Genomic DNA, 26,927 nt, shown 5'->3' on the forward strand with positions numbered 1-26,927 from the left:
AAATGCCTTCAGACGTTATCTCATTTAATCCTCACAACAGCCCTCAGAGGGAGCATAGTGGTTATCAGCTGTGGGTCAGTTTCCAAATACTCATGAAGTTTAAATGCAATTGTCCAGGTCTTGCCTCAGACCTACTGAATCAGAAACTGTTTGGTTTTTAATATGAACTGTGATTGAGAATCACTGAAGTGGGTGGGTATTCTTTTTGTATATTTTACATACATGAATATTGAGGCTTCGAGAGGATGCATAATTTGACTATGGTTTTTGATATAGTATAAAACTGAAAAGGTATTTCATTTATTTATTCAGCAAATACTTACTGGCATTGGATGATTAATGAGTCTGTCTGACTTTAAAGACTATGCTTCTAATTATTCAGATAAATTCAGTTTATGTGATCTACCAGAAAAAAGTGTGTTTTTAAAGAGAGAGAAAACTAATATTTACAAAGTGATTTGCAGTCCCTTTACAAAACATAACAACCTTTCAAATTTTCTTAAATCATTGCTGTTTTACAAATTAGAAAACCAAGGCTGAGTGAGATGAAGTGATTTGTCCAAAATTATACAACCAGGAAGTCCCAGGATTGAGTGTGGAACCAGGCTTTCTGACTTTCTGACTTTCTAGCTATGGAGTTTAGCTTTTTTGAACCACTACTTAATCACATATTTCTATATAAAATTAGAATAAGAAAGATAAGTTATATGTTATTTGCAGGATTAATTATCTTACTGATCATTAAATTTACTTAGAAATTGTAAAAACCCCACTGGGCATGGTGGCTCACACCTATAATCCCAGCACTTTGGGAGGCTGAGGTAGGTGGATTGCTTGAGCCCAGGAATCCAAGACCAGCCTGGACAACGTGGTGAAACCCCTTCTCTACTAAAAACACAAAAATTAGCCAGGCATTGTGGCACATGCTACTTGGGAGGCTGAGGCATGAGAATTGCTCGAACTGGAAGGCTGAGGCATGAGAATCGCTTGAACTTGCAGTGAGCTGAGATCTCACCACTGCACTCCAGCCTAGGCGACAGAGCGAAACTCAGTCTCAAAAATACTAAACCAACAAACAAACAAAAATCCCAAAACAACCCCCACAAAATCCCCAAAAGCAAACACAGTATTTATGGCTTGATTTTATGTTCCTAAATCTTAAAGAAAGTGTCAGTAAATCCATCTTCCAAATATGAGGACTCTAGGTTTTCTAATTAGCTAGTAGAAATACTGACAGTGTCCTAATTCATTGTTAATTCAGAATACATTTACCACTTTTACTGTATAAGGGTTTTTATATTCTAGTGTGATACGGTACCTGGACTAGTTTGCCAGTGCAGTGACTGAAACAGATTAATTTATTCACACCAGGAAGAATGCAGTTAGGATAGTGCTGTACTGCTCTTACTCTCATGAACCTTTTAATTACCTTTGCTTTACACCCTTTCCACATAGACTAGACCACAGAAGCTCAAAAGGACAGTTTCATTGTAAAGGGACAGAGCCATTTGGAGTGAGGCCCTTAAGCCCTTTATTTTGGCTCTCTCCTCCCCAGTTAGTTGGGTGGCAATTCAGAAAGATAAATTTTCATTTAAGACACTTTATTAAAAAGCCACTTTGAAATCTATAAGAACATGTGGAATGGGAGATGTCCTCTTGTCTTAGAATTTGAGACCTCAAAGCTTGGGACATTGAGTGACAATCTCCTCCATACTTCAGAGATTGGTGCTGGACCCAGCCACTTAGGAATTACTGAAAATTGGCTGGACCACCAACTGGTCTGTAATCTGCCTTTGGCCTATTCAGATCTCTTTTAGAGGGAAGGGAGGCAGATGCTTCCCTCACCACCAAATCACGTGTTGGGAAGCCCCAAGAGTACTGCATATAGAGGTTAAAGTCATCTACAAAATGGTAGAGTGTCATCTCAGTGCCTGGCTGGATGTTTGCCAAATTGCAAAAACTAGTGGGGTTTCCCTTTGCATCTAGCTGAGCAGAAAGTGAGTTTTTTTCTTGAGAGAAACTGACATGTGACTCTCCATAATTTGAAGCAAAGTGTGATAATAATAGGTCTCTGCTTCTCTTCTGGAAAAGACAAAGGATAGAAAACAAAGTAGAGCTGCCTTTGACTGCGGGGCAAGGAGGAAAGAGTCAGCAGTTTGTCAAGCTGCACGTTCATTGTACTTCTTGTGAGTCAAGTGGACCCTAAGAGGGCTGCCTACTGGGGCAAAGCTGAGGGGTGCGGCTGATTCTGAGCGGTCAGCTAAAGAGCTCATTGTCTATAGCAGGAAACGTGTAGGGCATAGGAACTTGTTGAGAGTCTCCCAAGAATCTGCAAATGTACTTAATGAGATCCAATATTTGGAAGGCTGCTATGACAGAGGGCATCTGATAGTCAAATGAGAGTTATAAATTAGCTCCTTTTTTGATCCCTGCCATCTCCCAGGATTCAGAAATGGAAGGGGCAAGGTTGGGGGTGGGATAGGGAGAGAAGAAAGGAGTATAAAAAACCAGAACAGAGTCCTCCCCTATGTCTTCTCACAGCTTCTGTTCCCTTCACACTGAGTCATTCCTGAGCTGACAGGAGGGGACGCTCCAAATCAAGTATTAGATTAATGCTTTGAGTTAGACAAGACTGAACTTTTTAATACTGGATGACAAAGTTGTTATCATGAAAAGAAATCTGAAAGAGACACTGTCAAGGCTAAAGGAGGGGAGACCTGACAGAATGTCTGAATGCAGTGATGGGAGAAAAATGAAGCTGTTTCCTGATTGCTACAGAGTCCAGCTCATGCAATAATTAATAATGAAGGGCCCAGATTCCTTAGCAGATAAATTGTAGAGAAAAGGAAATGATGGGAGAGGATTCTGTTTTCTGAATTATAAACTTAGAAAATCACTGTAGTGAAAGGTTTCATTTAAATAAGAGGCTAAATTAGAAAGTTTCCTTGATACCTTCAGACTTTAAAAATCTATACTTTTTTGTGGGAGTAGGGGAGGAGTGTTACCCTCAGGTTTATTTGTGCAAATAGCACAGGAGGACACCAGCCCTATGCAGACGACAGTGCAGGGCAGGTCACACCAGTCCTTCTGTCCTCATATTGGCAGATGGAGATCTCTACTTTGAACCCTTTGTAGTGGCCTGGGCACCTTTGGGAGCCTGAGCTGGAACTGAAGCTGGAGCTGCAGCCTGGGCCTTGGTTTGATCCTTGGTCTTGGCCTTTGGCCCGCACAGCCTGAGCCCTTTGCCAATGTGGGCATGAGCATGCTTCCCAAGCTTGGAGTGGGCAATGTAGGCAAGTCGATGGAGCTTGTGGCTGACACCCTTTGGGATCTTGGGCTTAACCTCCTTGGGCTTTACCAGGGCCTTGATAGCCTCGGCACGTGCACTCATGGCCTTGGCATTGTTGGCCTGCATCTTCTTTAGGCCCTTCTTGTTGTGCTTCTTGGCAAAGCGCATGTTCCTCAGGAACTTGGGGTCCACCCCTTAAAAGATTCGTATCTTTGTGATTGGGGTTTCTTGAGGCAATTTCTGTGCCATACTCGGGACCAGTTGTGTGTGGGGTGGTTCTTGGACTTGGCCATGTCTGCACTGTAACCCGTGGCTCCTGAAGCGCCTGGAAGTGAAAGCTCAGTATCCTTTTGCATATAACTGGATATCTTGGTCTGTTTGCATTACTGTAAAAGAACACCCGAGGCTGGGTAATTTTTAAAGAAAGAGGTTTACCTGGTTCACAGCAGGCTGTACAAGAAGCATGGCATCAGCCTCTGTTTCTGGCGAGGACTCGGACTGCCTCCAGTCACAGTGGAAAGCAAAGAGCAGCTGCTGTGTTCAGAAATCACATGGTGAAATAGGAAGCAAGAGAGAGGGGAGAGGCAGGTGCTAGGCTCTTTTAAAAAACAGTTCTCAAGGGAACTAAGAGTGAGGATTCACTCATTTCTGTGATGACAGCACCAAGTCATTCATGAAGGATCTACAGCCATGACCCAGACACTTCCCATTAGGCCCCACCTCCAACACTGAGGATTTGTGGGAACAAATATCAAACAGTACTACCTGGGATCAAGTGTTATTTTGGAATACTGTACCCCTTTCCCACATCATCTCATTCCGTATACATTATTTTTATGAATTATCATAGAAGAGTTTTCATTATATTTCTAAAATGACATTCTCCATTGTTGACAATGCAGCTTTAACCAACAATTATTGGTCCTAATAGTGACATTAACTATTTGGCATTTTTATATATTTTACCCAGTGGACCATAATGGCTTAAGCCTGTTAAGTATAAGCCAGTTCATTTAGTTACCTCCACCATTTCTTTCAACCAAGATTCACAAGGAACAATTTTAACAGACTCCATGTTCAATTTTTAGACAAGGAGCTTTGGTTTTTGGAAACAGCTTGATCATATAGTATAATATAAATGCTAGGTCCACCTCCAGTTTCTTTTTTAAGATTTTGTCTACTAATGTGAATGGTCTTTGATACTCTTGGTAATGAAAGGATTAAATCATTGATGTCATTATGTGTTGAATTTGGCTATTTTCATCAGCCTTCAGTATCTGGCTTGTCTGCCTTTTAAATGGACAAAATGGAGTAACATAATTTGTTTTTAAAAATTTGATTGCCTTAAGATATTTCTGACTTTCTGACATGTGTTTATAGCTAGGCTTTATGGATAGTAGGTATCTGAGAAAGAAAGTATCTTTCCTCCCCACAGGCACTAATTCCATCTTGTAGGTTTTGATTTTTTTAAAAAAATCTTCTCTGTGCATTATGCTAAACATATGGGCCCTCTTTCCTTTTCTTTCTTTCTCTTTTTTTTTTTTTTTTTTGAGACAGAGTCTTACTCTGTTGCTCAGGCTGGAGTGCAGTGGCTCGATCTCAGCTCACTGCAACCTCTGCCTCCCAGGTTCTACTGATTCTCCTGCCTCAGCCTTCTGAGTAGCTGGGACTACAGGTGTGGCCACCACATCCAGCTAATTTTTGTATTTTTAGCAGAGACAGGGTTTTGCCATGTTGGCCAGGCTGGTCTCGAACTCCTGGTCTCAAGTGATCCACCCTCCTCAGCCCCTAAAGTGCTGGGATTACAGGTGTGAGCCACTGCACTGGGCCCTAACTTATTATTCTGTTTTGTTCCTATGAATTCTTCAGAAGAACCAACTATGGAGTGTTATGGCCCTCTCTGCTAACAAACTTGTTTATATATGGTACTTAGGTGATCTTCCTACCATGAACAAGCAGCTATGGACCTTGTGGTTGAGACAACATAAGACAACACAAATATTTGCACCTGACTCTCAAACCACACATTTTAGAGCTAGTCATATGAGACACCCACCCTGTGGTAATTCATTTTTCAGAATGCTGCATGTTTTACTGCTTGGCTAAGTTCGTAAATCCTACAACTTAAAGTTTTGCTTTTTTATTTTTATTTTTTGTTTATTTGTAACTAATATTATATCTGGAACTAGATTTGTATCTTTTGATGCTAAAAATATAATATTTTTATTGTATGCTGTAGGTAGTCTTTTTTTATTTTGAGAAGTGCTTAAATAAAAGACTCTCTGCTGTTAATATTTTATCAATAGATGCTTATGCAGTGTGAGTCCTTCCACAGAGAAATGCTCACTGGATAGTTAACAATTTTTAACTAGTAAAAATATGCATGCAAAATACTATGCTTGCTCCTTACATGCTGAATTATTAAAAACATCCAAAAATTTGATCTGAGATCTTAAATGCTGACCATTTGTGTTATCTTCCTGAATTATTTTTTTAAAAAATCTCCTGGTTGGCAGGTTCAGATAGGCTGACTACTTTGTGTGTGTGTGTGTGTGTGTGTGTAGATAGTTGAATTTTGTCTTCTCCAAATCCTCTCTCTTTGTTAAAGGAAAATCTATAGAATCATTTCAGATTTGTTCTTCTATATATTCTGTCTTCTCTAAACCTTATCTATTGAGAAAACTTTTTTCATTATCAATTCAAAAACATTCCTGGATCGTAATATATGACTCCTACAAGAGGTGTAATTAGTAGGAAAGGCATCTTTTAAATGCATTGGGTTCAAGTAAGAAGGCTATCCATTTAGAATTCATACTGAAAAGGAATATATTAGTGTAGGGAAGTGAATGAGAGTCCTCTTGAAGTATTTTGCTTAGGGACCTAGAACTTATTCTAAGCTCCTGACTTACATTTTATTTATTTATTTACTTATTTATTTATTGAGACAGTCTTGCTCTGTCACATAGGCTGGAGTGCAGTCGTGTGATCACAGCTCACTGCAGCCTTGAATTCCTCAGCTCAAGCGATCCTCCTTCATCAGTCTCCCAAGTAGCCAGGACTATAGATGTTTGCCTCCATGCCCAGATAACTGACTTAATTTTACTATTCTGGTCAAGTTCAGCTGATTAGTCAAAGGCATTTCCTTTAATTCTGCAATGCCTTCAGTAGTCATCCAAATGGCACATTTTTCCAGATTATAACTAACTCTTTTTCCTGTTTAATTAATGGTCATAGTTCAGAGTTCATTTCCTGACTGAAACCTCTACTTTCAGCAATTTAAACTGTGGATTTTAATTATTAGGTTAATAATGAACATTTAGAACTCAAAGATACCAGCTTTTAATCCATATTACTATTATTGATTTGAATATTTATAATATATGTTCCATTTTAGTACATATGGTAGATTATGTATGCTAATATTTTCATACTTTAAATGCTGAATTTAGCAATACAGATGATTTTGTGACAAATGAAAATTGTATGTATTTTCAGTGTGCAGCATATTTTATATATATATATCCACTGAAAAATGACTAAATCAAGCCTGATAACATATCTGTCACCTCACATATTGTTTGTGGTGAAAGTATTTAAGATCTACTATATCAGCAATTTTCTAGTATCAATACATTATTATAACTATGTTTTACTGTGTTGTACAATAAAGCTCTGGAACTTGTTTATCCTAACTGAAACTTTGCACCCTTTGACCAACATCTCCCTATCCCTGCACCTGCCCCCACAGCCCCTGGCAACAAACATTCTATGCTCTGTTTCTGCAAATTTGACTGTTTTAGATTCCACATATAAATGAGGTCACAATATTTGTTTTTCTATGCTGGGCGTATTTTACTTAGCACACTGTACTTCAGTTTTATTAGGATTTCCTTCTTTTTATAAGACTGAGTAGTATTCTATTTTATGTCTATCTATCTATCTATCAATCATCTATCTATCTCTATCAATCTTCTGTCTATCTTTGGAATTTAAGAAGGTAAAGAGAATGACAAGAGAAAAATATTGGTGTGTTAGATGTTTTTCTGTGCTATTTCAGTTATTAATCACAGAGCTTGAGTGAAATTATTTTAACTATTTATTTAAACTCAATTAGCTTGAAACTTTTAAGAAATCATAAAAAATGAATACAGAACCATATATAAATTATATATCCCTAATTTTTATAATTCTTCTTACTCAAAATTTACTTGGGAAAAATATAGAAACTGTATTTATGGATTGTTTAAGGAGTATAAAATATTTATTTAAAAGCTATTAAAAACTAATTTTTAGAATATCATCTTTAGAGAATGTCTTTGGAGCTTTATAGTCATGAGTTTTTAATGTTAGATTAATTTCATATTAAAGACAAAAGTGAAACATTAAGAAACAAACTGTTTTGAAACTAATATAATTTATAATCACACTATATATTGGAAAGACTTAAAAACTAGGAGAAATTACATAAATGAATATCCTGAGTAAACAACAGCTAACATTTATTGTACACTTAGTATGTGTCACACATTTTTAGGTGTTTTGTACTTATTAACTTATTGAACTCAGTAATGTCCCAGAGTAGGTACACAATAGGATCTGGGGATATACAATGAAGAATCAAACAGAGAAGTAGCTCTGCTCTCAGAGAATTTATAATTTAGGGGGAGAAGACACAAAATAATTAAAATCAATAAATAAAACATATAGTGTGTTATATGATGGTGAATTTTATGGGGGGAAATAAAGGCATAAACAGAAGAAAGGGAGTATGATGTATGAATGTGGTGGTCTTTCATTTTAAGAAGGTATTTAGGGAAGGGCTCACTGAGACTGCAACATTTGAGCAAAGACCTGAAATTGCTGGTAAAAGACATCTGGATGTCTGGAAGAAGAAAGGCTCAGAAAGAGGGAATAAGTGCGAAGGCTCTGAGGTGGGAGCATGCTTTGCATGTTTGTTTCAGAAGCAGAGATGCTCATGGCCAGGAGGAGAGCAACCGGAGATGAGGTCAGAAAGTTAATAAAGGGCCTGATTTTGTAGACCTGGGCTTTTATTCTGAGAAATATGCAAAGTTAATGAATGGTTTGAGAAAAGACATTTTAACAGGATTCCTCTAACTACTATGTTGAGAATAGACTGTGGGGGCAAGAGTTAGAAGAGGAGGTCAAGTAGGATGCTATTGAAATAGCCCAAGCAAGGATTATGGTACTTGGATCAGGGTAGGGGTGGAGTGTGGCGAGAAGTTTTGAGTTCTGGATATATTTTGAAGATAGAGCCAACAGGATATGGCGTCTGAAAGAGAAGAGTCAATGAGATGCAAGGCTTTGCTCTGAATCATGGGAAAAGCATTGGGAAGACAGTGGAAGAAACAGGTTCAGGAAAGGAAGATCAAGAATTCAGTTTTGGACATTTTGGATTTGAGATGCCCATTAGACATCCAAGAAGAGGTAAATCTTCACTACACCTCTGTGAGGTAGTTCCCAGTATTGTCCTGATTGTGCAAACAAAGTAATAGTTTAGAAAGGTTAACTTCTCTTTATTCACCAGCAAGTAACAGAGGCAGCATTCAAGCCTGGGCAGTCTGACATCACAGCCCCTGCTTCTAAGCACCATGAGATCTGCGTCTAAGGATTTCAGAAATGAGTATAGTCATGTTGAATCATATAGACTTTTAATATGGAAAACTCAATACCACCCATCAGATCTAGGACTTGTGATAGCTTAGATTAAAATGGCTCTTTTTAAAGTAACATTTAGGCCGGGTGCGATGGCTCAACGCCTGTCATCCCAGCACTTTGGGAGGCCGCAGCGGGCAGATCACGAGGTCAGGAGATCGAGACCATCCTGTCTAACACGGTGAAACCCCCGTCTCTACTAAAAAAAAAATACAAAAAAATTAGCCGGGCATGGTGGCGGGCGCCTGTAGTCCCAGCTATTTGGAGGCTGAGGCAGGAGAATGGCGCGAACCCGGGAGCTGGAGCTTGCAATGAGTGGAGATCACACCACTGCACTCCAGCCTGGGCAACAGAGCAAGACTCCCTCTCAAAAAGCAAAAAAAAAAAAAAAAAAAGAAAAAAAGGAACATTTATAAAACCTTAAGTATTTTGGTTTCTCTCCGTCTCTATCTCTATCTCCATCTCCAACTCCATCTCCATCTTCATTTCTCCATCTAACTCTATCTCTATCTCATCTCTATTTCTTTTATAAAAATATTTTTATTTTACTATAATAGACATCCCATTCATCTGTATTTCTCTCTCTCTCCCACTCCCCCCGCCCCACCTTTACTCTAGAGAGCTGTTTTTCACATCTGTCTAGCTAGGGTGGCAGTTTTCTGCGCTACATAGCTCTTAATAGCTTGTGACAACCGTTCTCATTTTGGCTACTACATTTCTGGTGCTGTTTGTATTTATGCCTCTTAGTCACAAGCTCTCCAACATTTTAGCTTTCAAAAAGTTCTTGCCATTCCTGGTTACTTTCTGAATGTTGGTTGACCCAACATTCTACTTTTCTAGGAGTCCATAGTTAATGACATTGTTCAGGCTTAGTGTATCCTACATTTCCATTTTGTCCAATGTGCTTATGGTTAACTCACCACGCAGCAGCTGTTCAGGTATTCTTTTGTCAATTAATCCAGCCACACAAGGTCAGCTCAGATTTTTGGGGTTGCATTGTGTACTATATAACTCAGCAAAACAAGCTATTACAATAGAAATATATACCCTCTGTATTAAGTAGGATAGTGTAAGTGTGGACTACTCTAAATAACTTGTCCAAACAATTGTGGAATTAAAAAAATTACAGTTTTTAAAGAATTATGCATGGTCTGCGCTAAATTTCCTACCAGCTCCTAGGAAATATTTTATATCTTGGCATGACAGCCTTAGAAATATGTATTTGTAAATGAATGGCTGACATACCATTAACTATTCAGCAATACATTCACCAAATCAATACAAATGTAGTGCATAGTCAATAATATGATTCATTTGTCACTTGGTGGTTGGTCCCATCAGAATAAGTACATTATAAAATGCTAATTTTTTTCCTTTCTACATTGTACACTGTATTACCCCATAATTAAACTAAAGTGTTAAAGTCTGAAATCATTTTATTTCATACTTACAAATAATGATACATGTGGGGGAAGCATTTGGTGAAACAATATAATGAGTTGAGGGAATTTAATATTGGGCTGCATCAAAAGTATGTGTGACAGAGTTAAGAAGCTGGATTATCTATTAAAAATGTGGAGCATGTAGAAATTAAGTCATTTTAGGGAAAGAAAATGATTTTTGAGTTTTCTGCTTGACTCAACTTTAGTAAGCATTTTGATATCCTATACATTTCCTCTAGAAAATAGGAGTGATAGTACCTCTCTTCACTGGACCTTGATTTCCAGAGTCGCCCTAAGGCTTCTCTCATTCTTCATTGTCCTTGTTTATTTTCCCAGTAGAATGTGTACTGCTGTTATTCCCTTACAAACCCAGCTGACCTGGCCAGCTCTTTTGTGTTTTACTCCTGTTAGTTCTTAAGCATGTTGCATACAAATGTCCATAAATGGATACTCAGTCTTCTCCCTTATGTACCTTTTATTGTTGAAATAATTTTCTTATATTACTTAGATTCCCACAATATGGTCTTAATACTTCTAATGACTGGACCAAGGAGAAGACAGAATCACATATAGAAGAGATGTATTTGGTAAAGTAGAAATAGTACCTGGGTGATATTGTAGAGGGCAGGGCTTGGTCTATAGGGTACTGGTAGGAGTGGAGCTCCAAATGAGGTGGGTCGCTGAGGGCTACTTGCTCCACAGTTTTGTTTAAGAGCCAGACCTGCTTCTGCTTTTATATCATTAGGCAGTTTGCTTTATCAGCACTGCTGGCTTATAGTTAAGTATCAGAAATATTTATTATTGTCAATGTTTTATCAAGATGTATCTGTTTAAAACTGCATGAATTTTAGGTGACACAGAAGATAACAATCCCAAATTTAGTGACAGATAATGATTTGCTATTAGGTCATTCTTGCTTAAGCCAGGTACACCAAAGCCAAATGGCACGGTTTAGATCATTTACTAAATAATATCAATGTGGACTTTCTGTCCACATTGCTTTCTTAAAACTATATTACTGCAATGCAGTCTGCTTGGAACAGCTTTTGAAAATGCAACTCAGAAAATGAGTGAAGGCTTATTTCTTAATAGGATAAGCCACAGGGGGAACATTATATTTTTGTCCTCTAGTTCCACAATTTGCTTCCAGGTGCAATTCAAGGTGTTGACTTTGATGCGTTTTGCTTTCTTCACTTTTTAAAAAAATATTTTTCCAAATGCTACCTCATGAAGGTTATTCAGCTGAGACTACAAGAAGTTGAGACTTTCGCTGACAGTCTTCAGATTTGCCATATTTGCTGATGCATTGAGTGCATCAGTGCATGGGGTGCATAATTATCTTTGCCATAAATATATTCAGGTAGAAGATGCAAGTGCTATTTCTGAACCTCAGTGTGGCCAAAACGTTGTACATGTTTCTCAAAACAACAAAAACTCCCATAGGAGGAGGAAAAAATATCTTTTTTTTTTCTGGCTCTCTTATTTGAGTTGTATACCATATTAAATAAATTATTATTGTGACAATTTACCTGATACTTACTGGAGTAGCTTCTATTTGTTTCATGCAATAAATTGGCATAGTTTGTGGCAATAGAGCTTATATGGGGTTGGGTTACGCTTCCTGTGTATAATCATTGTCACTTTTAGTAGTCAGGACGATACCCAGCAACGGTTAAACATATTCATTTTGTATTACTTGTGAGGGAGACACTCTAAGGAATATTTTCATTTATCCGTGCATTGATAAACATGCAATTTTATTTAAATAGCAAATTTATGTGGTTAAAAATATCAAACAATACAGAAGAATTTATAATAAAAAACCACAATCCTTAGCCACACCCTTCCCTACCCCCAGAGGTGGCCAACGTTTAACTGTTTTTGTTTTGATTCTTCTGGCAGTTATATCTATATTTCTTTCTTTCTTTCTTTTTTCTTTTCTTTTTTTTTTTTTTTTGAGATGGAGTCTCCCTCTGTCACCCAGTCTGGAGTTCAGTGGCGCAATGTCTGCTCACTGCAACCTCTGCCTCCCGGGTTCAAGCGATTCTCCTGCCCCAGCCTCCTGAGTAGCTGGGATTGTTATATCTATATTTCTAATTAATATGTATCATTATTTCTTGATTTAGTACCTTTATATACTATTTCCTTTTTTTTTTTGAGATGGAGTCTTGCTCTGTCGCTCAGGCTGGAGTGCGGTGGTACAATCTCAGCTCACTGCAACCTCCGCATCCTGGGTTTAAGCAATTCCCCTGCCTCAGCCTCCCTAGTAGTTGGGACTACAGGTGCATGCCACCATGCCCAGCTAATTTTTGTATTATTAGTAGAGACGGGGTTTTGCCAAGTTGGCCAGGCTGGTCTCAAACTCCTGATCTCAGGCGATCTGCCTGCCTTAACCTCCCCAAGTGCTGGGATTACATGGGTGAGCCACTGCGCCTGGCCATATTTTCTTCTTGATATGCTTAAGACTGAATTTATTTATATTACTCTTTACTTCCCCATTCCTCTTTTTCTACATATGATCATATCAATAGTCTGTTTCCCTACAGGTTAACTTTGGTACTTCAAAAATACAATCAAATCTGTATTTCTTATTTCATTGACAATGGACAGTACCTCTGAACTCTCCACTTTGGAAGACAAACATATTATAACTCCCAGTCTTTCTTCCACTTCTTTTTACCTTGGTACTTCTCAGTCTTCTAAGCCAATAAACAATGTTCCCTCTAAAATGACAAGATAGATATAATATGTCTGCAGAGCTAGGCACAGTGCGTTAGCAATATATTTCCTTCTCTATGGGTCTATGGAAATTATACTTTTTTCTCAATAGGTTTTATATAGGACTTCTCTGCCACTCAGGGGAGAATATTCTAGCTTCAAATCCCAATGAATTATCTGCTTAAACACTTCACTAATAGACTTTATCATCTCCTTACCCTTTTCATAGTTCTCAATCCATTCCGTTCCTTTTTTCCTCTGAAGACCTGCTTCCTGGAATGCTATATCCACTGCGTCTAGTCTGCCCTGGTTACTCTCTAGGGTCATTCCAAAGCTGTCATCGTCAGACTTACTTTCACTGTTCCCTGGACATCACCCTGTTTCTTGGATCTTATGTTTTCTTTATGGCTTACATCCTTAAGTTAACTTCCTAAGGAAGGGTACACAGGAGATAAAATGAGTGATATCTTGCAAACCACAAAGATCTTTATTCTACTTTCACATTTAATTGATCAAGTCATTTGGCTGGACATATATTTCTTGGTTGAAGATTATTTTTTTCAGAACTTTGAAAGCATAAATTCACTGTCTTCTAGCACTTAGTTTTGCTGATAAAAAATCTGATATCAGACTAATTCTAATTCATTTGTTGATTACTTTGCTTTTTTTAATCTCTGGGAGTTTTTAAGATCTTTTCTTTATCTTTGTGTTTCAGCTGAACAACTTTATTTACTTATTTACTATTTTCTCTTATACTTATGTGGAGTTGTGTCCTAATAAACCCATTGTAAGTTGAAAATGTCATAAGTCAAAAAGGCATTTAATACACCTAACCTACCAAACATCATAGCTTGGCTTAGCCTGTCTTAAAGGTACTCAGAACACTTACATTAGCCTACAGCTGGGCAACACCATGTAATACAAAGCTTATTTTATAATAAAGTCTTGAATATCTCATGTTATTTTTTTTGAATACTGTGCTAAAAGTGAAAACCAGAATGGTTGTATGGGTACTTGAGGGATGATTTCTACTGAATGTATATCACTTTCACAGCATGGCAAAGTAAAAAAATTAAGTCGACCTATTGAAAGTCAGGGGACGTCTGTATTTATTTTTTGCTAATCATCTCCCCTCTATGTACTTTCTCAACATTTATTAGTCAATATTGATCATTCTGGTTATATCCTCTGTGTTTCTTTAGTCTATATTTTCTGTTTCTTTGTCCTTACTGTTCTATGTCTTGGGAGACTTTCCTGGTTTTGTCTTGTAAGACTTTTCTTAAATTATATTTTTTAATCTAAGATCATCTTCTTATTCACCTATGTTTTTTCATAATATATTTTTCCTGTTTGCAGAGTCAACATTTTTGGGAATATCTCTGAGAATATTATTTTGAGGGTTTCAAAAGCACTCTTAAATCCTCTGGCTTACTATCGCTTGTGGTGGAGCCATTTTTCCACTAGTTTATATCTTTCTCTTTCATATTGCTGGCTTTAGTCAAACATTTAGTGATTTTGGTGGGCTGCCCATCTGGAAGAATGAAACTGACTGGGGGCTCTGGGTACGGGAGATGTTTCTTGACCAGCATCCTTTGCCTTTTGCTTCATGACTAGGGCACTGACCATTAATTCCCTAGTAATTAGGGAATTCCTAATTACTAGGATGAGGAGGGCTTTAATTAGCATATTAACATACTGTCTTATTTTTTTCTAGTATGATCAGAGAAGATAGCTCACATTTTTTTTGTTCAGTGTTAAGTGCCTGGCTTCAGGCAGTCTTACTTCCAGGGGTGGGAAAGGGCTAGTATGTGTGTTTTCTATTCTATAAACCAGGGGTCAGCACATTTTTTTCTGTGAAAGCCAGATAGTAAAAATTTAGGCATTGCGAACTACGTATAGTTTCTGGCACAAATTCTCATTTTATAAACAATGCTTTAAAACCGCAAAAACTACAAAAACAGGTGGTGGGATATAGTATACCAGTCTCTGCAAAGCAGACTTGCATCAGTAGCTCCCTCTTCAGCCTCATGTTTCACTGTCAACTTCTGAGTCTCAATCCTATCTAGATGGGGATTCCATAAAATAGATTGAACCCTCCTCTTTCACCTACCACCATTCCTGAGGTTTAGCCTTTCTCTTTGTGTATTTTGACTTCTTCTGTGTATTTCTGTGTTTCGTTCACTTTTCAGTCATAAATCTTCCATCAGTATTTTGTCTTTAAAATTCACATCCACTTGTGGGCCCCTTCCTTCTTTCTGTTATTGTTCATAGCAGATGCTGTTAGTTACTTACATCCTCTCATTGCTCCCCTTTTTTCAGCACCCATCCCATTTTTCAATGCCAGCACCTGTAGCTCTTAGCCTGAAGGTTCTGTCTGGATGTAGAGCTTGCTCTACCTGTCCATGAGCAGGCTGGTGGAGACAGAGAATGTCTCCTCCCATCAGCCTTCAACAAATGACTAGTAGGAATTGGTGAGCAAACACCTCAGCTTCTTTTTCCTTCTGTTGGGATAACTTTGAATTGTATGTTCTACTCTGGCTTCTGAGTTGCTTAGCTGAATTAAGAACCAGGTGCCAAATGATCTGTTGATAGTGGGCCATTTATTGAATCTCTTCCATTTCATATTTCACTTTTCCTCTCCTGTATTAGTGTTTCCTGGCATTACCTCTCATATAAATTGCTTGTGGTATAGAATCCTTATCTCAAGGTCTGCTTCTGAGCAACTCAAATGGAGATACTGTGGGTTAAATTTGTTCTTTATTATAATTTCAGTGAAATATTAGATGGAAGAGCAGATAACTAAGTACTTCTTTCATTATATTGAATCTGAATCCTATTAACTAATATTATTTTCAGCATTTACCGTGAGCCAGGTATTATTCATGGAGAGTAGAATAATGAGTTATACATGAATTCTACTTGCGAGGAACTTGTGTTCTACTGAACAGATAATTCATTCAATAGAATGTTTTAAGTGTTGTTAAGAAAAGTTGAGGGCAGCCTTCGTGGCTCACACCTATAATCCTAGCACTTTGTGAGGCCTATGAGGGCAGATCACTTGAACCCATGAGTTCAAGACCAGCCTGGGCAACAAGGTGAAATCCTGTCTCTACAAAAAATACAAAAATTAGCTGGACGTGTTGGCATGCACCTGTAGTCCCAAGCTACTTGGGAAGCTGAGGTGGGAGGATCACCTGAGCCTGGGAGGTAGAGGCTGCAGTGAGCCATGATTATGCTGCTGCACTCCGGCCTGGGCGACAGACAGAGACCCTGTCTCAAAAGAAAAAAAAAAGTAGAGATGAATGTGTCATTGGGCTTAAAGTCATGAAAGGTTATTTGAAGATGGGTGGTTAGGGATGAATTCAGGAGGAGGTGACATTTGAGTTGGGTAAAAGGGAAGTCAATTTGAAGATAAAGTGATGGGGCTGGACGTTCCTAGGGAAGAAACAGAATAAGCACAGTCCCTTTTCAGGTGGCATGTGAAGAGGAATGGTTCACTCAGGAGAAGCCTTACCTCCCTAAGTGAGGGAAGGCAACATTATGTGAAGCAAGTGTAAGTACATACAAAAACCCAGACATGTACACAGGATTAATTAAAATTGTAAGGAGATGCTCATATAAATATTGATGGAGATTTGTGATAAATGATTCATATAATCAGGAATTTGGATTTGATGTGGAAGCAAATGGGAGCCATTAGATTCCTCTGTGAAGGGAAATTGAAAGCATCTTTATGAGCGAACATTGTGCTTTAGGATGTTCTATTCTTGTGAGGAATAGAATGATGTAGGTAAGGAAGACGCTATTGCAGGGATGTGGTAATTCTTCAGTCTGCATCACTGTGGTGGATCATAGGATTAAGAATCAGAGGGCCACTTTGAGAAATATGAAAGAAGAATCTGAATTGCCAAAGGCAGAAAAAACAGATAGAGGTATGGAAAATAGAAAAGCAAGGAAAAATTCAAAGGACAAGGTCATTCTCTGAGAAATCTCTCAAAGTGGGGAGGATAATAGAGGGAATAAGAAAGAAAAAAAAGGCCTGTTTCCTGTATCTGGGCCAGTTAGAATTGAAGTTAGCTAGATAGCTTATTGGCCAGAGCTCTGCTTCATCTTCTATTTATCCTCTCACTATTTCTAACCATCTATGTCCTTCCAAAGAGTTGGTGAAGAATTGTATAAATCTGTTGGAGGTTATGTGTTGGGTTTATCCTGAATTTTTTTTGGTACCAGTTTCCTAATGGATTTTTAATGGGAAAGATTTAAAAAAATAGAAAGTAATCATCCTTTATTGATAATAAATCCTTGAGTGTAACTGAAAGACTTTTAGTGCCCACAAATTATACGTTACAGTTTCTATTTAAACTAATTTACTGCTATAGTCACAACAGTTGTTTTGCTGATTTCCATGTGAAGACTTCTTGCATGGAAAAAAAGTACAAAACAAAATCTACTGCTTTCCTACATTGCCAATTTCTTAGGCACCAATACATAAGTTAGCATTATTAATGGGGAAAGTCACTAATAATGTATTTAACTATATGCCGAGAAGTCTGTGCTCATTATTGCAGCCATGGGTAGCAATAGCTACACATTAATAAGTTATGAGCTACTATTTCAGAGAAATTGCTCTTCCAATAATAAGTAGTCTATGTTCTATTTTTCTCCTTCCTTGAATATCGGTGTGGAATAAAGTTAATCCAGAAAACAACAATCTCAGGAATAGAAAAGCTTAAATAATCTCGTAACTGGCCTTTGTTCCCCTTCCCAGCCTTATTAAATCATATTTAGAATAATTCTAGCATATTAGTTGCTTTTTCAGACCCCAAATCTTAAGCATTTGGTTTATTTTATACATCCATTAAAGGCCAACTCTCACTGTCTCCTCTGTTAGTGACTGGTAGAAGTGGTATCACACACTTCTAGTTATCTACATTTTTGCCTATTAGTAATTTACCCTGAGGTCCATTTCCTTTCTTTTGTTATCCAACAATATTGAACCAGGCCATCCTATATGAATTTTGCTTTTTATGGCTTTGGAATTAGCAATTACGCCGAAGCTTTCATATACTCTAATCTCATCTTTCTTCTTTCTCACTGTTCTTTTAACAACGATGTCATTGCTCATAATCTATAGTAATATAATTTGCATATTACTGTTTGGCTACTGTCAGACAGTTCTGCTTAGCAAATTATGCAAAAGGTTCTAATGCCAGGACAGGACATCTATCTTCTGGGTGAATTCTGAGGTTGTCATCTATGTGGGGGAGCTGTACATAGGAAAGTAGCTGTCTTTTCTGTTTCAGATTTAGTTTTGGAAGAAGTGCAAAAAGTTATCCCTGAGGAAACCAGGGATACCCAAACACCTGCAGAAGCAGTATGGCTCTGTCTGAAATAATCCACTTCTAAGATCACATGATCATTAGGCTATGGAGGCTGAAAGAGATCATATAGATTGAGCACCCACTCTTGCCTCTAGTCAACATTGCTACCCACTACTGGATTGGGAAAATATGAAGCAGAGATGGAGTAACATAATGTAACAGATAAAAGTGGGGGATCCATAGTCAGACAATGAAATCCAGATTTTCCACTTACAATTGTGATCTTGGACAGGTTAATTAACCTCTTTTTGCCTTAGTTGTCTTAACAGTAAAACAGATACTGATAATATCTATGCTACAGAATTGTTAAGATTAAGTGAGGGGCTTCAAATGTTTTCAATATTAAATAAACATAAGGTGTTATTTTTATTACTTTTAGAGCATGTAAAGAACATTTCTTTAAGTTTGTGCTGAAATCTTTCATTGGCTGTAGCTAGATAAATGCATTGTCAGTTCAACTTTTTGAGTGAAATCTTTTTCTTTTCTGCTGTGCTCTGCATTGTATAAAACCAACTTAGTAACATAATTTACACATCATTCAAATGCATATACATGTTTGAGGTGATTTTTAAAGAATCTACTGCATTTTCACAATGGTTTTAATACAAAGTTGTTAGAGATAATAAAAATATTTACCTTTTAGCAGCATGATTTATTTTCATACTGGTACTGAAGCTTTGGTCCTGTGGTATTTTTGAAGGACTGCTTAAAATTGCTGTAACAAAAATAACACATATTCTGCTTTAACTGCAGCTGGAACTGGCCTTTTATTTCACAGACTCATTCTTTTGAAAAATAGATATTTTTTATTAGTATTGATAATTTCATTCTGTCAAAATGATTTCTAAATCTCATAGAATTTTAGTTGTTATAAACTGGCTTGAGGTGGTGCCACATGTGTATTTTTATCATAAATAGCTAGTACTAGAATAATTTGTATTCTTTTTAATTTTATATGAGTTGTGCTTTAATCATTGGGCACTGAGTCTCAATAACCTCTGGTGCTATGGCATTCCATTTCCTCCTGGTTCTCACAGCCTCCAACACTGATTTCAGAACTGCCTTATTACTGCATAATGTTCCTGGTTCGTTGTTATAAACAGATAGCCTGAAGTGAAATGTATGCTATTTAAAGACAGTAGTGTTTTCCTTTTTCTTTTTTAACATTTGAATAATACATCAGTGTGAAAAATAACACCTTCAATATTAATAAGTTTTGGATGCCAAATAGGATTTAAAAAATTTGTATTTCAGATGCTACTTCATTACCTATAAAGGTCTATCCATACCAGGTAGAAAAAGCATTTTATATTTATTTGGTAGCTTTTCAGTGTCAGATATTTTGCATAAATTGTACTATTTAATTCTCATAATGGCTCCTGGAGGCAGGAATTATTACCGTCATTTTAGAGAGAAGGGATTGAGGATCAGAGGTAAAATGATTTGCAAAACAAGTAAGTGAAAAACCAGGACTTGAACCTGGCTCTGATACCAAAGACTGCTCACCTGTTCTACATTACTGCCTGGAGTGAAGGAGAAAGAAATGTGTGTGGCAAAAATGGAAATGGCTATGGCCATTTGGAAGAATAGTTCTGCCAAGGACCCCTTTACAGAATTATCCCACTTCTACAAAAGACTCTGATATAGATACATTTTAGTTATAAATTTTGTTTTCATACATGAGGATACAGCACTGGCCATAATTACTGCTGCTGTTATAACTTTGTAGATTAGTGGCAGTTTTGTGAGGCTAGCTGAATTTTCCTTTTTACCAAGAGCTTGATTGTTCTCTCTAGACTTCTCTTTGTCTCCTGCTGAGATCTTGTTAAACATTTTAAGGATGAACTAATCAGTGTTTTGCATCCTTCCAATAAGGCGAATGCTTTTGTTTTCAGCATAATTTAATGTGAGAATATTCCGATGAAAATAGATTGAAGACTCTTTCTCCAGTTATGGTCGGGAAAAGTAGGCTGGCATAGTGATGGTTTTGGGGCAGGCAACCTCATTAAAGTTTAACTGGGGAAGAGACTTCAGATAAATGTTTGTAATGGTCAACAACTTACAGATTATTTCTAATCATTTCTTTTCTGATTCTCAACATTAATGGTTCTAGGTCATTTGCAGATATTAAAATTCTACCATGGCACATGTTTACCTGTGTAACAAACCTGCACATCCTGCACATGGACCCCAGGACTTTAAATAAAGATAAAAAAAATAAAATAAATAAAAATAAAAATAAAAATAGGCCGGGTGCAGTGGCAAACGCCTGTAATCCCAGAACTTTGGGAGGCCGAGTTGGGTGGATCACGAGGTCAGGAGATCGAGACCATCCTGGCTAACACAGTGAAACCCCATCTCTACTAAAAATACAAAAAATTAGCCAGGCCTGGTGGTGGCGGGCACCTGTAGTCCCAGCTACTTGGGAGGCTTAGACAGGAGAATGGTGTGAGCCCAGGATGCTGAGCTTGCAGTGAGCCGAGATGGTACCACTGCACTCCAGCCTGGGCGACAGAGCGAGACTCCGTCTCGAAAAATAAATCAAATAAATAAATAAATAAATAAATAAATAAATAAATAAAAATTTTAAAAAAAGTAAATAAATCAGGGTTGCGGAAGCCGTGGAGTTAAAGATCATGGGTCCTAACTTCTCAGGTAAAGAGCCAGATTATTCATTCTATTTGGTGATTATGTAAAATTAATTACAAAGCTTTTCTCTGAGTAGAAAAATAAATAAAAACTATTGCAAAAAATCCTTTTGGGGGACTTATGAGAGGAAGATGATTCATTCTCAAAATCGTGATACCCAAATTGATAAGCTTTTGATAGTGTTGTTAATGCTTGAAAATCAAATTTGCTCTTTCTTTACCCCAGTGGATCACTTCAACATAAATTAAGAATGCTTAATTTGAAATTAATTCTCCCAATGAAGAAACAATTCTAATTTTCCCATAAACTGCTTCTTTGGGTTTAGCATAGTAGATTACAGTAGTTTTTGTTTTCATAGGTCAATCTAGCCCATTTGATATTGATCAGCATACTGCAACTTGTGACAAGGAGCCAGTGTGTATTTGTACAGTGTTCTGATGTATTTGGTGGAAATGTGTTTTGATGTCATTGATGGCAAGAATTGTCACCATGTAAATATGTAGAGATGGGTAATACACCAGTTTTCTTTTTTCTTTTTTTCCCACATGCTAGAGGTTACAGATTTTAAATGTCAACAGTATAATTCAGTTTTTACCCTATATTCTCTATTGCTAATATGAATCTTTTCCAATAAAACTTTTTGAAGACAGTTCTAAGGATTTGGTTTAAGACAGAGCTGGAAATCATAAGCTTTTTGTGTGATTTTCAGACACCTGTTTGAAAACTGATGGAGTCAAATGCCTCAATATATAATGCAATAGAACAACTATGTTATTTGCACTTATTACGTGGTTTAGGATAATGCGCTCTTATAAATATAACAATTTCATTTACATTTGATACCAAGACCATGGTCCCGGCTTGTCTTTTATAGGAGACTTGTAAGTTCCTCTAGAACAGTATAGAAAATCATGTTCTAAATTATTTGTTTAGCTATCTATATAATTTATTTTAAGATATTCATTTAGTCATTCTGAATTTTTTTACTATTATTTAAAAATAATATGTAAAAATAATTTTTCTAAATGGCATTAAATATAATATCTCAACTGGGATGATACAGTAGAAAATTTCAGTCAAGATTTTAGTATGCAGAGTAGGTAGAGCAGAGTAGGTAGAGCAGACAAAGTACATGTTTTACATGTTTTACAGAATGTTTTACAGAATGTACATGTTTTACATGTTTTACAGAATGGTTTCTGAATAAGACCCTTTCTTGTTTAGGTGTGACACATTTACTCATTTGAAAAAAAACATATCTATCCTTATCTTTTCATTATCTTCTGATACTTTTCTTCAGTGTTAATATGCTGGTAAGGAAATGGGTCCTGAGCTGTTAATCTCTGTAACTGCTTAACTTAGTTTTACATTTCCCACAAAAACAAAACTATTCTTAAGATTTTACGTGAAACTCAATTTACATCCCAAATTCTTTTATTTTCCTACCAGAGGAAGGATTCTTTTATATCCATACTTTTATAAAGTGTTCTTGTATAAAACTACACTATGATGATATTAAGATATATGTAATCTATATTTAAAATCCACAGAATGTAATGATTGCGTATCAAAGAGAAAAAGTAAGAAACGTTTCAGTAGCTGAAAGAAACACAAACTAACCTCAAGCAGACACAAACTTTTGAAGTGTAATATACAAGTGTTTTTGTAAAAATGTCAGTGTTTTTCCTTGAACTGTTTCTTGAGTTGTTTCACATATTGAGGATTACTGTGGTATCATGACAGCTAGAACAAAGTATAGGAGCAAAAAATAATAGACCACTAAGAAAGATAAGTGGTCACCCATTTGAAAGAGAGACTGTGAGAGGATACAGATCCTCAATTGGCATAAGGTAAAGATTAAGGAAAAGTTACTCAAGACTTAAGAGACAAAAATTATATATATTTTTTGCGCCAGAGTCGTCTCACTCTGTTACCTGGGCTGAAGTGCGGTGGAGCCATCATGTCTCGCTGCAGCCTCCATCTCCGGGCTTAAGCAATCCTCCCACCTCAGCCCCCCGAGTAGCTTGGAGTACAGGTGCGGGCCACCATACTCGGCTAATTTTTGTAACTCTTATAGAGATAGGGGTTCTCCATGTTGCCCAGGCTGGCCTTGAACTCCTGGGCTCAGACGATCTGCCTGCTTCAGCCTCCCAAAGTGGTATGATTACCGGTGTAAACCACTGCACCTGGCCTAAAAATTATATTATCTTAGCGATTTCTTTAAAATTCTCACTTATAAAAATAGTAAGAAAATTGTAGAAAACATGGTGATATAATTTTTGGGTGTATTTCTAAAAACAAAATGAAAGAAGTCTAAGAATTAAAAACATTTTCCATAGAGGAGTGCTGATGGATCTGGGGTAGAAAAAAATGCGAATAATAAAAAAGGTGGGAAATACTAGTGTTTCTTATATGACTACCTCCAAGGAGGAGTTCATCAAAATTTTATCAAAATATCCTAAAATTGTGTTTCTTTTAATTTTTTAAATTTATTTTTTAACTTTTATTTCAGGTTTGGAGATACATGCGAAGGTTTGTTACATAAGTATACATGTGTCACAGGATTTTTTTTGTACATATTATTTTATCACCAAAGTATTAAGCCCAGAACCCAATAGTTATCTTTTCTTCTCCTCTATCTCCTCCCTTCCTCCCAAAATTGTGTTCTTATAACAAAAAATATTACATTAATGATGGCTTGATAAAAAGTACAACTGCATCTTCAAATAAAATTTTCTCATTTTGCTTATTCCAATGCAAATCAGATTGTAACTATCACTCTATGGTAAATTACAATAATAATACACAATGAATTTAAAATAACCATAGTTTAACAGTGAATGATAACCTCAAACATGTTTGCTGACCAAGTTGAAAATGCCAACTCTTATTCTGCAAACAGTAGAGATAGGGTTATCAGGATATTGGAGAGATTTTGTGAGATAAAAATAGTTAAAATGTAAAAGCATTTTATTTTCCTTTTAATTTTATTCAGCCAGCAATTGTAGGACTCTTTCTATGCTTCCTAAATGTTAAATGCATTCAATATTTATTGAATACCTATGATACTGAAATATTGAGCACCTACAGTATTGAATGTTATAGGTGTTAGTGACGTAGGAGTGAAAAATACCAAAGTTCCTTTCCTTCATAGTACTTATACTCCTCTGGGAAGAGATAGACAATAATAAAAGTAAAATGACAAATGCATGTAAAGTATGCCAGTGGGAATTAAATACTATGAAAAAAAGTCAGGGTAAGAGTAATTTGAAAAAACAACTACCTTATCCTCGTTTCTTTGTAATGAAATACTTCTATTCTCTTCCTTCTTTTGTCAAGAAATTTACTAATAATAAGCTCTGAAAGTATACTGGGAGAATCTATGTATAATTACACATAATTGATTTCTCCACTTTTTCACATATTACAAAGGACAGATTATGATTCTAGTAAATTTGGATCATGCAGAGAAAAGATTTCAGATAAAAATGATCCATGAAAACAGAGACTGACATCTTGTTTCCTTTAAGAAGCCACAACTAAATAGCTGGCAAAGTGTTGAATTACCCTGTGGACACATGAATGGAAGTCTTGGAGAGAAGTAGTTTTAATCAGAGGTAGTTTTTAACCTTATTATTAGGACTTTTACATCAGATGTAGCTAAATAGGATGAGGTACATAATTTGTTATCAACATAGTTAATGTATTTATTGGTATTTATTGGTATATACTGAAAACATACCTTTAAAAGGTAACTAAATTAGAAATCTGAGTAAAATGTCAACCGATTTGCAGATATAGTAGGTGATTCATAATAGGTGATTAATAAACATCTTTTTCAGGGGCAAGCCTGTTTCAGTGAGTAGAAACTGAGCTTCTTCCATCTCTGGAGGCACTGGCTGAGTCTTGGGGCACAGGGAGGCAAAGGACCAAATCTGCCACAGACAAAACTTTACTGGGACAATTAGAACCCAGGCAATTTTTAAAGTGTACTTTTGTAAAAACTACTTTATATAATTCCCATGCTATACAAGTCAACCATTTAAAGTGCCCAATTTCATTTTTCTTTTATGATATTCACAGAGTTGTGCAACTATCACCAGAATATAATTTTAGAAGATTTTGTCTCCCCTAAAAGAAACCCAAAACTCATTAGCAGTCACTCTCCATTCCTCCAACCTCCTGCCAATCCTAGACAACCACTTATCTACTTTCTGTCTCTATAGGTTTGCCTATTTTGGATACTTTATTCAGACTTTCAGTGGCTAAATATTATTCCTTTGTATGAAAATGTACCACATTTTGTTTTTCATTCATTTCTTGATGGACATTGGGTTATTTCCACAGTACATCTATTGTTAACGTAGCTATAAACATATTTGTACAAGTTTTTCTATGGATATATATTTTCATTTCTCTTGGGTATATACTTAGGAGTGGAATTGTTGTATCATATGGTAGCTCTACCTTTTTGAGAAACTGTGAAACTGCTTTCCAAAATGTCTGAATCACTTTACATCCCCATCAGCAATGTATGAGGGTTCCAATTTCTGCACATCCTCACCAACAGTTGTTACTGCCTAAATCTTTTTGATTATAGCCATTCCAGTGGCTATAAAGTGATATCTCAGTGTGGTTTTTGACTTGCATTTCTCCAATGACTAATGATAAACATCTATGCATGTGCTATTGGCCATGTGTATATATTCTTTGGATAAATGTCTCTTCAAATCCTTTGCCCATGTTTTATTTGGCTATTTGTCTTTTTTATTGTCAAGTTATAAACTTCTTTATATGTTCTGGATACAAGTCTCTTTTTAGATATATGACTTGCAAATATTTTCTCAGATTCTATGGGTGTCTTTTCACTTTTCTTATTGTATCATTTGGAGCACAAAATTTAAAAATTTTTAGTGAAGTCCAAGTTATATAGTTTTTCTTTTGTTGCTTATGCTTTTGATGTCATGTGATAAACATTTGAATGTGTATGCAAGAAGCATATACTTTGTACTATGAACAATGCATATAAAAATCTTGAATGAAATGTCATCCCAGTTCAGATACTGCCTTTGCCTATTGCCCACTAGGTGAAATGCAAAGTTCTCAATATACTACTCAGTGCTTCCAAGTGAACTATTCTATATTGTCAGATCCAATGTTTGGTGCTAACTGACCATGATAGCCAGAGCTTTCCTTTTCATGTCCCAGCCAATTCCCTCAGTCATTGTGCATTTCCAGATCTGTGCTTTTGCTTGTGCAGTTCCTAGCATTTAGGCTGTTCTGCTTTCCTCTTGTTTGTATTCTGTAAATCATTTAACACCCTATTCCAGTTCTGCTTCTTTTTCCTTTACTGCTCATCATGATTTCCTATTACGCTTGACTGAGCCAGACACTGAGTACCTATTAGGAATTGTTTATATATATAAAGTACATATATATAAAGTACTTATAAACAATTACATATATATAGTTTCCATATGTGTATATATAGATATACAAACTGTAGTTTCTAATAGTTCGTACATTTCCATTTAACACTTTAAGAATATATACTCTTATTGTTTCATGGTTTCATGTTAATCAGACTTTTCTTAGTAGATAACAGGCTTCTTGTGAGCAAGTCAATAGCTGCACTTCTACCACAGTGCCTGAAGTGTGGCAGATGGTCAATAAGCATTTAGTGTTGGCTACTGTCTGAGACCTTTTGGAATCTTGTTTGAGTCTCACCAGTAAGCTTATGACTTTTATTTAATGATTATAATAAGTTATTTTACC

General features: G+C 36.5%; 1 protein-coding gene and 1 pseudogene across 7 annotated transcripts in view; one reads left to right on the plus strand and one right to left on the minus strand.

The window, feature by feature from the left end:
- Positions 1–26,927, plus strand: part of SLC44A5 (solute carrier family 44 member 5) — a 443,676-nt gene that overhangs the window by 36,610 nt on the left and 380,139 nt on the right. The window lies entirely within an intron of this gene.
- On the minus strand, positions 3,115–3,582 carry LOC100456713 (large ribosomal subunit protein eL29-like; annotated as a pseudogene).

This window comes from Pongo abelii, chromosome 1 (genome assembly GCF_028885655.2).
Source record: "Pongo abelii isolate AG06213 chromosome 1, NHGRI_mPonAbe1-v2.0_pri, whole genome shotgun sequence".
Classification (NCBI taxonomy): domain Eukaryota; kingdom Metazoa; phylum Chordata; class Mammalia; order Primates; family Hominidae; genus Pongo; species Pongo abelii.